The sequence below is a fragment of the Elephantulus edwardii genome, unplaced genomic scaffold (assembly GCF_000299155.1).
Source record: "Elephantulus edwardii isolate Elephantulus edwardi_28Jun2011 unplaced genomic scaffold, EleEdw1.0 scaffold00001, whole genome shotgun sequence".
NCBI classification, from domain to species: Eukaryota; Metazoa; Chordata; class Mammalia; order Macroscelidea; family Macroscelididae; genus Elephantulus; species Elephantulus edwardii.
The window spans coordinates 46,944,696-46,954,728 of NW_006399751.1; the positions used below are offsets into that span (position 1 = coordinate 46,944,696).

General features: G+C 41.6%; 1 pseudogene; it reads left to right on the forward strand.

Moving 5' to 3' along the window:
* Window positions 1-4,881: 4,881 nt before the first annotated feature.
* Window positions 4,882-5,888, forward strand: LOC102849382 (annotated as a pseudogene).
* Window positions 5,889-10,033: the final 4,145 nt, after the last annotated feature.

The following is a 10,033-nucleotide window of genomic DNA, read 5'->3' on the forward strand; positions in this document are numbered from 1 at the left end:
AATGAATGAATGGAAATCCAAAGTCTCTGTAAATTTTCATTAAAATTAATGATAAATTACACAAAAAGAAATTCAAATCCATGTTGCTGGCTTTAGAAAGGTTGTCTATATTGGTTCTGTAGAACGGTTTTATCTCCTTTCAGAGAGGTCTGGAGTTATTGAAGATTGCCATGTGTCTTCGCATTAGTATTTTCCTGATGTAAGAAGATCATTACTAAAACACTTGGCTCATTTTATTTTGTTTTGTTTTGTTTTGAGATACTAAGGTTTTCCCTTCTCTGCTCACTTTTCTCTCTTTCTAACTCTTTTAAGACAAAATATGGTGCAGGGAACACCTTAGGGAAACTCTCTTATATATTTTTAGGGCTGAAACCTGATTAACGGTATTGGATCTCACTCTAATCTCTTTACAACTGATTGGCTGATCACAGCAGCTAGTATAGAGGATGTGATATCATTACACATTTGTCTCAATCCTGCCTCATTAACATTAAAATCTGTTCCTTCCTCTTTCTCTTATTGCCACTGGGTTGAAAACCCTCCAGTGGATTTTCAGAGGCTATGAATTGCATGAGAGATTGCCCATCTTTTGCCAGAGGAGCAGCTGGAGTATTCGAACTGCCTGCTTTTGGACTGGCAGCTCAACCCCTTACCCAGTAGGCAACCAGAGCTTCATTAATATGTTGTTGTTGTTGTTGTTGTTGTTGTTAAGTGCCGTCGAGTCTCAGGCGACTCATAGGGACCCTATGAAGGAGAGTCCTTGACGCTTGGGTGCCTTTCATCCTCTCTCCAGGTTCATAGGGTTTCTGGAGGCAAGCTATTATGGAAGTGGACGCCACTCCTCCTTCCAACATTAGTATCATACAGACTATAATTTACAATTCAGAGGATAATAAATCATGATGGCATAGAGTGTGAAGTGTGCTGCTTACCTAAATGTTCTAGGCTTAAGTGCCACTTAGTGATCTGAGAGACAGAGATGGACAGTCGCCCCCATAAATATTTACAGACTCAAACCTGGTGGAGGGTCACCCTGAGTCTGAACCAACTCCACGCAGGGGTTTGGTTTTGAGGAAACTTTCATATTTACACAGTTCTGATTCCGGGGTTGTCATAATCAATTACTTAGAACCATGTGCTAGCCAAGATGACATATATTTTAGGGGGGTACAACCTAATCTATTACAGCTGCCAACTACAATGTTAGTAGTTCTAGAATCTCTCTGTGAGAAAATTCTAGCAGTCTACTTTTATAAAGTTTATAGCCCTAGAAATCCCATAATGCAGTTTTGCAGGTTCCTTATGAAATGGAATAAATTCCAGAGCAGTAGGTTTGGATTTTTGTCTAATGTTTACATTCTTTCTCATTAGTTTTATTAGTCAATTCCAGAATCAGGTATTTGGAAACAGGAGTAGCTGGAGCAATCATTCCAAAGAAGTCAGCCATAGAATAGTAGGCTGTTGCTACAACCTGAAGCAAAACACCTCATTGATTGAATGACAATGCTCTATTCTATTGCAGTTAGTTCATTCAGCCAATATTTACTGAGTATCCCAGTGCCTGGCACTGTTCTAGAAGCTGGGGAATACAGCTGTGATTCTAAAGAAATCATTCTGCCTGAGTGTATCCTTCTCAGAGCAAACTATGCAAACTGATTAGTTCGGTTTAATACCCCACACCTCTTAATTAAAATCTAAATTAGAGTTTTTACCTGGTGGTATTTTCACACTAAAAAGATTGTCTCACAAAATTTGTAGTGATCCTCTAGGGAAGCAAGCTTTATTTCAGTGGTAGTTTGCCCTCTGCAAAGTGTTAGCTCCACTCTACCACCTTTCAGATAAAGACCTAAGTTCCATGAAAAGCCACAGCTACCCTGTAGCTGAAATCAGTCCTTAATGATATTACACTTGCACAAATTGAAATGGGGTTAAAAGCTCAGATTGTGGATTCCTAGATTTCTTGCTAAGCTGGAAGCTTTTATGGGGCTCACTTTAAAATGAGAGGCAGAGTTTCGACCTTTTTGTTACTTAAAAGACTGTGCAAATTAGCAAGTTCAAGGCAAATCTTTTTTGATTACTGAACTATTACAAATGCCTCCTGGCCAACGAATAACCTCTCTCCAGAGGGAAGTGTTCAGCGGGACCTTTTGCTTAAATTCATAAAATCTGTTAAAGCAAATCTCTCACATTCCCATTAAGTCGGTAAATTACTTCCAGTGGAAGAGGGAAAAATGCTGGCGATAAAATGGCTGGACTGTATTAATGATAGAAGGTGGGGCTGTAAAAGTGGAAGAATTGATGCTACATTTACGGTGCAGAGAATTTCAGCCTTTTTCATGTGTTGGGCTAAATGTAAATGATGTCACCTTCTCCCCGAGTGAAAAGACAAAGATATCAGGCCTCAGAGGCTTCACAGAATTCGTTGTGTGGCTGACATTAAAGTGACTACAAGGTTATTTCTTTCTATATCTGTTCTCTTAGAAATTCTTTCAAGATTTTATCATAGATGGGAAAAAATGCATAATGCTACAGGAAACAAAACCCCAGCTCCAGTCTTGCTACTGGATTATTGCCGTTCTGTCTTGATGCAGATTGAAATCCAAGACTTTGTGTCGAAGCCTTAATGAGATGCTGGCAAATATCTTTGTGCCTCACTGAAAATGTAATCTTTCTATTGAACATTTTGTCCCAGTGAATTTCATCTGCAATAGCATTTTGCATTTGAATCAGAGGTCACTGCTTTAGAACAGACCGGAGACAACTAGCTTGGTTCAGTTTTTGGCAAAATTGATCCCCAAAGTCATCCAAAGTCCAGCAATGAGTTGTTACACATAATTAGCCCAATGTTTTGTTCAGATGATTGAAGTCATAGCACTACTGCCCAATCTGTGTTTCTAAATATAATTTTTTTTAAAAATTTGTGAATTTTGGTGCTCAGACTGTTCCCTAGGTGTATCAAATTAGTGTGCTGTTTCTTGATGCATCTTTTCTGAATCCATTACATTTGCCTAAGGAAAGCTATGCACGTCATAGCTACTGTCCCTACAAGGGCACTTTTTTTTGTTTTGTATGAATTCCATTCTGTTAATTTAGGCTAAAATTCTAAATGAAAATAACTGTTCACTTGTCTGTCTATTGGCATTTTCTGAGTTTTTGAACAAATTTAATTATCAAGCAGAGTAGTAAATTGTACTCTGATTTGCTAAGTCTACAGGGAGTTTCTAGAGAGATCAGCTGGCCCAGTGGACAGAAGGCAATTCTACCAAGCCAAAGGTAGGTGACTTTTTAATCCGTGGCCCTCGAGCCTGTCTTTCATTGTTTTTGTTCAGACATTCCTCTAGGTCGTATAGCCCTGGTGTACAAATTACCGTACAGCGGTCACTTGTGGTTGCTGTGAGGCTGAACACTGTGACACTGATGTGTCAAATGCGCTAATGGCTGGTTACCCAATGCAGACAGAGAATGGGGTGGCGCTCCCTGATTAAAACAAGCTTGGAAGGAGGAGTGGCACCCACTTCCATAATAGCTTGCCTCCGGAAACCCTATGAACCTGGAGAGAGGATGAAAGACACCCAAGTGTTAAGGACTCTCCTTCATAGGGCCGCTATGAGTCGCATGTGACTCGACGGCACTTAACAACAAAAGTGAGTTGCTCAGCTAACCCAACAGAGGCATCTCTCTCCAGCCTTACGTCAGTGTAAGACAGAGCTCTGAGCTTTTTCACAGTTTTAAAATTTGCACATGCAGAAAGTGAAGGTAGGTGTGTTGAGGAATTTGTAGCAAGTGGGGGTTGGTTTTGTAATTTCAAAGTGAGGGCAAATTTTCATAACATTAAAGAGAAGTATTAAATGGAATTACTGACCTGGGGACTATATATGTGTGTATATATGTAGTAAAAGTATCATCCCAAAACATAAAAACGATTGTGTTTTTTTAAATTTTTATTTGTTTGTTTGTTTATTTATTTATTTATTTTTGTGCATGTACCGTCAAATCGGATCTGACTGGTACAGGAGGAGATTGCCCCTCCTTCTCCAGCAGAGCATCTGGTGGATTTGAACCAAGAACTGCTAGAATTGCAGTTGCAGCTTCTTACCACTAGGCCATCAGAGCTCCCTAAGACAATTGGTTTTTTATGCTGTGTTATCAAAAGAACATTTCACTGTTTGGTTGACACTTTATTTCTAATACAGAACATGTGTTGTTGTAGTTGTTGTTACGTGTCATCGAGTCTCCTGCAACTCATAGAGACCCTGTATACAACAGCCCTAAACCCTGCTCTATCCCTTGCCAATCTTACTGTCTCTGACACAGCTACACCCATCACCCCAGTGACTGTATCAATCTACATCATAGAGGGTCTCACCCTCTTGTGCTAGCCCTCCACCCTCCCAAGTATGACATCTTTCTCCAAGGACTGATCCTGCCTTGCAACATATCCAAAGTATGTCAAAGGAAGCTTCAGAATCCTTGTCTCCAAGGAGCAGCCTGGCTTCACCCTCTCTAGTACTAACTTGCTCGTTTTCCTAGCAGTCCATGTTATATTCAATACTCTTCTCCAGCACCACAGCTCAAAGGTATCCACTCTCCTTCTATTCATCCCTAGTCATTGTTCATCTCTCTGAAGCATAGCAAGTGATTGCAAAGACCATGGCCTATATCAGACACCCCTTACTCTCCAGACTGACATTGTTGCTTTTTAGTACTTTGAAGAGGTCTCTGACAGCAGACTTTACTAATGCAATTTGTCTTTTGATTTCCTGGCTGCTGATACCAAGAGTGTTGATTTGAGAGCCAAGCAAACTAAAGCTGTCAACAATCTCAATCTCTTCACCAGCTATCATGATGCTGGATGGATTGAAGCTCAACGTTAGGAAAACAAAGATTTTCACCACTGGGCCAATTGGCAGCAAGAAGAGCGTGAACCTCCCTGGCGCTGCTGTGGACCTGTCTGTGATGTCAGTAAAGGACATCCATGATCTGAAGTTTGGGGTAGAGCAGGTAAGTTTGGTGTTTGCATCTTTTATTCGAAAAGCAGCCAATGTCCATGAAGTCAGGAAGGTCTTGGGAGAGAAAGGCAAGAACATCAAGATTATCAGCAAGATAGAGAATCATGAGGGAGTTAGAAGGTTTGATGAGATCCTAGAGGCCAGCGATGGAATCATGGTAGCTCGTGGTGATCTGGGCATTGAGATTCCCGTAGAAAAGGTCTTCCTGGCTCAGAAGATGATGATTGGGCGATGCAACCGAGCTGGGAAGCCTGTCATCTGTGCCACTCAGATGCTGGAGAGCATGATCAAGAAGCCCCACCCGACCCGCGCAGAGGGCAGTGATGTGGCCACTGTGGTCCTGGATGGTGCTGACTGCATCATGGTGTCTGGAGAGACGGCCAAAGGTGACTACCCGCTGGAGGCTGTGCGCATGCAGCACCTGATTGCCCGTGAGGCAGAGGCTGCCATCTGCCACTTGCTATTGTTTGAGGAGCTCTGCTGCCTGGCGCCCATTACCAGCGACCCCACAGAAGCCACCACTGTGGGCGCCTTGGAAGCGTCATTCAAGTGCTGCAGTGGGGCCATAATCATCCTCACCAAGTCTGGCAGGTCTGCTCACCAGGTAGCCAGGTACTGCCCCCGGGCCCCCATCATTGCTGTGACTCGGAACCCCAGACTGCCCGTCAGGCCCACCTGTACCGTGGCATCTTCCCTGTGCTGTGCAAGGACGCAGTGCAGTCAGCCTGGGCTGAAGATGTGGACCTCCAGGTGAACCTGGCCATGAATGTCGGTAAAGCTCGAGGCTTCTTTAAAAGTGGAGACGTGGTCATTGTGCTGACCGGGTGGCATCCAGGCTCCGGCTTCACCAACACCGTGCGTATAGTGCCTGTACCATGATGGACCCTGAAGCACGTCCTCCGGCCCCTGTCCCATCCTCTCCCCACAACCTATCCATTAGGCCAGCTTGTAGTGCTTACTTGGGACTGTAGTGTGGCACTGGTGGGCTGGGACAACAGGGAAGAAAGACGAAGTTCTGTGATACATGACTATTTGTTAAGACCCTGCTTTGGTGAGGTAACTTGGGCTGACAGCCCTTCATCTTGCTCCACTCAGGCAAGGGAAGAATGAGGGGTGCAGGACTGGAGGAGGCTTATTTAAAGCAAAAGGTCAGCGATTCCCTCTGCTTTGTGTTCAGTTCCTGTAGAAAATTCAGTCCTGACCTGGGGTCAGGAAATAGCAAAAGCCAGGGCCGAAGCCATGGGGCAGCGGTTAAAGTGTAGGCAGTGTGGCCTTGGCCCTTAATCACTTCTGCAGTCCTTCAGCCTCCCCTGTTCTCACCTTGTTCATGTATTGGGTGCTTCTGTTCCCTGCACTCCACTCAGCTGTCTCTACAGACAAACACTCCTCCCTCCACCTTCCATTTTCCCACTACAGCCACCTCCAGGCCTGTTGCTATAGAGCGTACCTGTATGTCAATAAACAACAGCTGAAGGAAAAAAAAAAAGATTAAGGGAATCCACTTCTAACACTTTGTTAGTGTAAAAGAGCTAGGAGGAATTGAAGAAGGGCCTGTCATCTTCAGTTAATTGCTTTGGGTAGAGCTTCTGATCCTCCTTGCGGTAATGTTATAGTCTGTCTGAATGGGGCTACTTACCTTGTACTGGGGGAAGGCTTAGGGGCCTTCGTAGAGCTCAGTCTCCAGGCACTCACCTGCCACTCTAACCCAAGTGTCTTCAGACAGGATCCAGGTGACCACCATTTGCAGTACCATTTTCAACTAGTCTTCCTGCAACTTCCTTTTCCTCTGGAGACATCAGTTAACCTCCTCTGAACAAACCCCTTAAATCTGCAATGGGCCTGACCCTACAAATGTAAATCTATGGAGGTGGGTGTCCTCTTTTGTGGCCCTGTGCCAATCTCACAAGATCCAGAAACACCAAAGCGGTTAAATTTTCTCCTGGAGACTCCATATGGTGAAAATGACAATTAGCCAAAAGCAATCTGCATGTTCAATTCAATCCCAATCCAGATACCAAATTCATTTTTCAAGGAGATTTAAAGGGAAATTATCAAATTTATTTAGAGAGACAAGAGTCCCCAAATAAGCAAAACACTTCTGAGAAACAAAAATGAGGTTGGAGGTATAGCACTTCCTGACCTCAAAACCTACTATACAGCGGTGGTAACCCAAACAGCATGGTACTGGTACAATGACAGGCACATCGAACAATGGAACAGAATTGAGAACCCAGAAATAGACCCAGCTGTCTATGATCAACTGATATTTGACAAGAAAGTCAAAGCTATCAAATGGGGAAATGATAACCTCTTCAACAAATGGTGCTGGCAAAACTGGAATTCCACCTGCAGAAAGCTGAAACAGGATCCACATCTCACACCATACACAAAAATCAACTCAAGATGGAGCAGAGACCTGGGAGTAAAGCCAAAACCCATAACATTCTTAAGATACAAACTGGGATCAAGCTTAGAAGCACTAGTCCAAGGTATAAAGGTACTGCCAAATACAACCAGAAATGCACACTCTAAAGAGGATAAAATTGATGGATGGGACCTTCTGAAGATTAAATCTCTATACACATAAAAAACTTTTTCCAACAGGGTGAAAAGAAAACCTACAGACTGGGAACAAATATTTGGTAATTCCATTTCAGACAAGACTCTTATAACAAAAGTTTACAGAATACTCCTGGGCCTCCACAAGAAAAAGACTGATAACCCAATTACAAAATGGGCAAAAGACATGGGAAGAATTTTAACAAAGGAAGTTATTTGAATGGCAACCAGACATATGAAGAAATGCTCCAAATCACTGACAGTAAGAGAGATGCAGATCAAAACCACAATGAGGTACCATCTCACTCCAGTAGCAGTGGCAAAGTTTAATAGGGCAGCAAGTAATAGATGCTGGAGAGGATGTGGTGAGAAAGGCACTCTTATACATTGTTGGTGGGATTGTAAAATGATGCAACCATTCTGGAAGGTAGTTTGGCACTTCCTTAAAAAGCTGAACATAGAAATTCCATATGACCCAGCTATTTTACTACTTGGAATATTCCCTGAGAATATGAGAACTGAGGCACAAACTGAGATTTGTACACCAATGTTCATAGCAGCATTATTCATTGTTGCAAGAACATGGAAACAGCCCAATGTCCAACCACAAACAAAAGGATTGAGAAATTATGGTACAGTCACACAATGGAATACTATGCATCATGCAGGAACAAGAACTTTGTAAATTATTACCTAACTTGAGAGAGACTGGAAAGCATTATGCTTAATGAACTAACTCAGTCACATAAGGATAAATATTGTATAAAACTGTTATTGTAGAATGAGTGTAAGGATCCAGGAGGGGAGGGAGAAGCTGGAAGCAGAGGGTTGTGGATGTGCAGGGGGAAGGGAGGATTAATCATTGGGTTGTATAATTTGAGGGGGGAGTGAGGGAAATTGAAAGAATTTGTTCAAATTTGTATTTGAATTTTGTAAATAAACTATTAGAAACATTTTTTTAAAAAAATTCTCCTGGGAAAGCATGCCACACAGTCAAAGAGACAAAGACTTGTTTTTTTTTTCTTGTTAATGCTGGTGATGATCTTGGGATGGGAGATGCTTTTTACTTCACTCCCCTCCACTTAACACTATCATGTAAACATTAACAGAATAAAAGAAAGATATTAGCTAATATTTTAAAAACCGAATTATCTTATTATGCCTTCTAGTTTTAAAAATATACTTATAATTTTTAACTTGAAGATACTGACCTTGAAACTTTATTTTAAAACTAGTACTAAAAATCAACTATAAGAAAATGATTGTATTCTGTTTAACACTTTCAGGACAATGGGTGGTACCAAAGGTAACATAATCAGTGTCCTCAAGAATCATAATTAAATTTAGCCCTTTTGTACTGCTTTACTGAGAGAAGTGAAAACAAGTCAATAAATAGAGAAATTTCTTCAGGATAGCCACCTCCCATTTCTTCCCTCTCCATTCACTCTGTTGTTGTTGTTATGTGCCATTGAGGTGCTTGTGACTCATAGCGATCCTATGTACAACAGCTCTGCTCGCATTACCCTAGTCGCTGACTCAATCCATCTCATCCAGGGCTGTCCATTCACGCTCACCTGCTCACTCTACCCTTTTTACTAATGGTGTACTAGATGGTCTGGTAGTCAACTTGACCAATGCAGCATTAGATTGAAACCTTCCAGTTGACTGGCCAAGGCCTAATGCTGGGAGCTTGCTGCACTGGCTGGAGATGAGATCTAATGCCCGGCCATATGGAGGCTGTTGAAAGAACCCAAACAATAATGTCATAGTCTCATGGGAGACTGAGCCTAAAGGATTACATTCCACAAGGAGAAACTACCCTTTATTGTTAAGACCTTTTGCGTTAGTAACGACCATCAGACCTAAAAAAACCGCAACTCTAGAGACAAGGAGGCTGAAGACCAAAATGTTTGACATAGTAGTGACACCACCAAAACTGACATTTGAAGGTGACACTTAAATCCCTGCCCATGTTGCACTATTAATTCCCCTAATAAGAACATAAGTTAATAGAACATACATTAGTCAGTTCATAGTTTTGGTTTGAGATATTTAGTTGAGGTTAACAAATAAGACCTCTAATAATAACTTTCCAACATGTAATGGATTGTTTTGAAGCAAGAAATAGTCAATTGTTTTCCATCCTCACTAACGACCAGTTGGAGGCCTGAATTACAGCTTAAGAAAATTTTGATTGCCATTTTTAAGAACCAGTTACTCATGTATTGATTACCTGTATTTCTCTTGAGTGTGAATAGCTATTCTTTATTAAGCATTAGTGTCAAGGTTTGTACTAAACATATCACAGGCATTTTTCATCACTAAAATTTGACAATAAATTTTTATAGTAGACATTTATTTTCTACTCCAATATACAGGTGAAAAAAATTGATGTTTAAAATTTTTTAATTATTCCTCAAGTTTATGTGTTGCTGTGTGCTGTCATGTGAGAACTGACTCATAGC